This window comes from Staurois parvus, unplaced genomic scaffold, assembly GCF_062004578.1.
Source record: "Staurois parvus isolate SC_StPar_1 unplaced genomic scaffold, SC_StPar_1.0 ptg000202l, whole genome shotgun sequence".
Taxonomy (NCBI): domain Eukaryota; kingdom Metazoa; phylum Chordata; class Amphibia; order Anura; family Ranidae; genus Staurois; species Staurois parvus.
Window position 1 is genome coordinate 1,910,547 of NW_028317998.1, and position 5,182 is coordinate 1,915,728.

General features: G+C 40.7%; 1 pseudogene; it reads right to left on the reverse strand.

Annotated features, from left to right (window-relative positions):
* Positions 1 to 2,962: 2,962 nt before the first annotated feature.
* LOC149461435 (U2 spliceosomal RNA) lies at positions 2,963 to 3,088 on the reverse strand (annotated as a pseudogene).
* Between the last annotated feature and the right edge of the window lie 2,094 nt (positions 3,089 to 5,182).

Below are 5,182 nucleotides of genomic sequence, written 5' to 3' on the forward strand. Positions count from 1 at the left end.
GGCGAGGTGAGTTGGAAACGTCTAAAAGGAAATGACACTGGTCTGTGAAACATACATTTTACAAAAAAAGCAGGGGGCTCTGACAATGTATTATTTGTTGTACATCTTTCCAATGTATACTGTTCGCCTTCCCGCCGCCACCTCCTGGACCTTTAACTGGATCGAAATGCAAAGAGGCAGAGGTGGGCATTCCAATCATGTGACCACTCTGATTGGCTGTCACAGCAGTCACATGATCCTAATTCTTCAGATCACAAGTATGCATCGGGAGCTTTCCGTTACACGTTAGTTGCTGTGCTAGGAACGCACAGTGAGCACGCTCTCAGCAGATAAAATTGCTTACAAATAGACGCATATATGCGGCCGCTTGGATTTAAAGCCCACCCGCCAAGCGGCAGCATATAGGTGCCTCGTTGGTGGGAACTGGTTAAATAATTGCCTATATAAAGACCCTAATCAGGTATCCCTTTCATCTATTAAAAAGAGCTAGGCTCCGACTTGTGATATTACTTGTAACATTAGCATTAAAGCCATTGACTGATCGAATGCTGGTTTTCCAGCAGGACCATTCAACACAAGCCAGTCTAATGACTGGCTTCTCTTAAACTGACAGGGCTACACAGATACCAAAATTTGGCTGTTTCCTGTCAAATTAGATAAATGTATGCCCAGCTTTAGTTCTAAATAACTGTAGGGTTCCAATGGCCACAGCAGAAACAAAGGGTGACAACGCTGCAGGTACATGTTGCAAAAATGTGATTTAACTGCCGAACAAGGAAGGTTGTTAGAATATTGGAAGCAGTGTAAGAATTATTGACTGTGCTTGCAGAATTACCTGGTAATAAAACAATGTTATAGTGTGGCTCTAAAAGTATTAGATGTATAATGTGAGCACATGCTTCCTTCAGACCCAATACATTGCCTCCTCAGCCTACCCTAGGTATTTCCAAAACTTAAAAAAAATTGACTACCCATATACTAATGGCAATTAGGAGACTTCTTCCTCTCCATTGGAGGACAATGTTGTCCTGTCCGAGACAAACTTACTGAATACGGTAAATTAGGACGATGGAACATCTGACTGCCAAACTTTGTGATGGATTGAAAACATTTTCCCAAACATAGGCATTGTGGAGCCCTACTAACCCTCACCCTACAGCCTCCCTACTCCTTTTCTCTAATACTTCTGATACTTCACTTTTAAAAGTAGAACATGATGCATTATTTAAACTAGTGTTATTTGAAGCTGAACTCAAAAAATTGAATCACTTTCTAAAATGTGCTGGCTTACTATGAGTTAAGCCCAGCAAGGTGCATGCCACTTTGTGGATTTATTTCTTTTGTTTACAACTGACAGTTTTACTGAGCTCTGGGAGAACAGCTATCGCTATACTCCCATCGTGCTTACAGGGGAGACACTGCTTTCTCACACAGCAGCAGCTCTACCCACCCCTTCCGTCCCCTCTGCTGTCCAATCACAGAAGACTTTGTATTTTGTGAATGTGCTTTCATTACCTGTATGGTCAGCAGGACAGAAGGAAAGGGAAGATTTCCCTAAGCCTGGGGGGGGGGGGGGTCACAGAGAGCAAGAATAAACAAAGTATGCAGCTGTTAGCCCTTTATCCAGAACTAAACAGATAAAAAAATTATTTTTTTCTGTGGTTCTACAGTAAAACAGATTGTATTTTTACAACATTAACAATATCAACAATGATCATTTAAATAGGGGGAGAGTTTTGTTTCATTCTACATCTTGCATACAAATTGTTGGCCTCACTTTTTTCTGCACATGTAAAGCTGTCCACTGCTTACTCTTGATTGATGGCACTGTGTGTGACCCAGATGCATAACCCTCCCTCTACTCATATTCTTTCCAGGAGGATTATCCTGTATTTAAAGCAATCTCTTGGCTCTCATCCTTTACATGTCTCTACTGGAGATTTATAATCTGTTAAATCCTTTTAAACATACCTTGTTTGACAACCTTTTTTTAATTCTCCTGCTTTAAGAGCTGTAATGTTCCTTTCTTTGCATGTGAATATGATGCTGTCAGATGTTATCTGGTGGTGTTATAAAAGGACATCCCATTTGTAATGATAGACCTATCAGTATAAATGGGAGGCCCTCTTATTACACACTTACATACTTGGTGGTCCAACATTCTAAGGCATGGGATCACACATCACAAAATTGCATAGTAAAGAGTCCATAGGGTGACAATATGCAAGACATCTTTATACTGGTAGTGTTGGGGGCTGAAATACATATATTTATTTATTTTTTAAATGGCAGACCTGGACACAGAGCTAAGCTCCAAAACAGAAAATGCAGGGTAAATTCAAGCATATTTTCAGGGGGTGGAAGGGTTTAGATACACTTATAGTGAATCCGTGTGTTTGGATATATTTTTGGCACAAAAAATTAAATGGGTTTCTTTTTTAATAAGGTAAATACAAAATATTGCATATAATCTCTTAAATATTTGCCACCTGCAGACAGAAAATACTGCTCAAGGTAAGTCTCAGATAGAAGCTCTTGTGCTAGCCCTAGATGACTCAGAGGAAGGGCATGACAATAACTGGTGATTTAACACAGTCTATCAGAGAGCATAAGTCCTCATGCACACTGGACGTTTTTACAGCGGCTGTTTTTGGCTTTTGACGTTTTTTCATACAGCCAGTAAACTCCCCAGCATGTTATCCTATGTGTCCATGCACACATAGACTGTAATCAACATTTTTTGGCAGGGACGTTTTTTGGCTGGAAAAAACCCCCCAGAACTAGTGGGTTTCTAGAAGAGTTTTTAGCTGTAAAAATGATCTAATGCTGAAAAACGCAATAAAACGTGGCAAACCAGTGTTTTTGGATTTTTTTTTTTAAAAAAAAACCTCTAAAAAAACACTATAAACACAAACGCAAAAAACACGGCAAAACGCCACTAAATGCTAATACAAAAACACTGAAAAACTCAAGTTTTTAAAGTGACTTTACACAGCTAACATTACCAGCGTTATTAAAACGCTGTCTTTAATTAAACTGATAAGAACAAATACTACACTTGATTTTAGCCAAAAGGCTGAGAAGCAATGGGTATGTCTTTTAAAAACACTGCCATGTTTACACTCTGTACCACATGTTTTATTTGTAAAATAATATATGAAATAAAATGTAAGCTTACTGCCTGATGTAAGTCCAGTGCACTTACTACTTTGTGGGTTTCCTCCTCCCCTGGGACCAATGATGGTAGTGAGGCTCAAAGAGACCCCTCTTATCAGTACACCTTGAATCGATCCCTAGGGCAGAAGAAAATACTGTCACCCTACTCTGAGGGGTATCTGAAACAACATTGTTTTATATATTTTGTAAAGTAGAAAGTGGTTTGATTGTGCAGCCAGTATCTGACCACCCTATGACTAGAGAGATGCTAGAGTAGGTTACAAACCTGTAAGCGTGGTGCTGCCAAGCTTGTGTTTCCTCTTTTTGGAGAACGGAATGGGGTTAACAGGAAAAAGAGAAAGGCACTTGATTACAATGCGAGAAGTAGTAATGATTGGGCATTGCTGGTTTATTGTGGAGACATCTCCTAGGCATGAGATCATCCATCTAAAAGCAGCCAGATTGTTTTGCTGTTATCTCGTCTGTTTAACTGTCTGTTAATAGCTTCAAGTTCTTTCCAAATTTTTAGACAGAAACAAAATGCTGCTTATCACTGTTTGTCCATTTCTTAATTTTCTGAAAAGAATTATCTTTTGAGGTCAACCCCATATACTGTAACATACCTTGAAACTTAGAGATGGAAGCAGGACACTTAATTGTCAAAATGTTTATTCAAAACAACATGCTCTTGTCACACCCATGATTGCGCTTTTATGTTTTCACATATTGTAAAAAGAACAAACTATCAGCATTTGATTTGAAAACCACATAAATTGATAGTTATCAAGCAAATCAGAAACAAAATAAAATGCAGGGTGCTTCCCATTTAGCAAAGTCTAAGCAACATCTTTTTTGTTTACCCTTTGTGGATCCCTGGACAGATTTGAAAAAGTGACACTTCAGATGAGACAGATTTAACTCAGAAAAAAAATATGTAGTCAGTAACAATTTTTTTTGTGGGAAGATCAACTTTAAAGCAATGTAGCACCCTCCTGGTCAGGTGCTAGGATCTGTATAGTTGGGTTAAGCAAGGCTGTGTTTCTCTGCTTACCAGAGAGATTGTCAGGTAAATTCAGTGTGGTATTCTGCTAAACAGAGTGCTGTGGTTGTTAAGTCATGTCTTCTCATGATGCTCTGGTGCTGTTTGAGTTTTTGTCTGAGTTCTGCCCACACAAAGCTTCCAGAACATGGGTAGGGGCTATGCAAATGGATACAGCCACAGCCAATTGCAGAGGGAGGGATGCCCCATTGCATGTTGGGAGTGGTATTTATGTTCTGTGAGCACATTGGTTCAGTGTCTTTCCCAGGAGTGGATTGCACCAAGCCAGGCTAGAGGCAGCCTGCCTCACCTGGCACCTGCGGCCATGCGGGTCTCAGGTGGGTTGACCTGAGGGCCTGAAGTTTGAGACCATGACCCTGGTTCTACAGTAAGCTAACTGAGGGGAGCTGTCTGCCAAAGATCTGTCTGGTATCACTGGAGAGAGAGTCATTTGGAAGATTGGAAGGACGCAACCATTCTGTTCTAGGGAACTCTTTGTGCTTTGCTACCTCTCTGGTGCTTGATAGTCAGCGTGGGTCTGAGAAAAGGGGATACTGGCTAGTGTTCTTAAGAGCTTGTCCAGTGGGTGCTACTGCAACTTTGCGACTTTGCTCAGTTCTGTTACTTCTGGACTGCCACAGTTTGCCATAGCAGGCCTGTACCTGAGGAACTCAGCCCTGCATGTACTGCTAAAGGGACTAAGCTCACTCCTAAACTACTTGTTACTGAACTTTACAGAGAAGTCTGCTATCTACTGTCAGTCAAGACTTCACATGTGCTCAACTAAGAGACCAGCTAGATGTCCTCAGTGTGAATAGTTCTAATTTTGGAGTATCCTACTACATCCCCTATCCTTATCCCCAGTTCTGCAATAAAACTCCAAAAACAAACATCCCCTAGACCGGTCATTGAAGGCAATGAGCGGAAATATGTGTGTGTGTTTGGCTGAAGAAATACACTGTGTCTGGCTGCGGGGCGAGGTAAGGG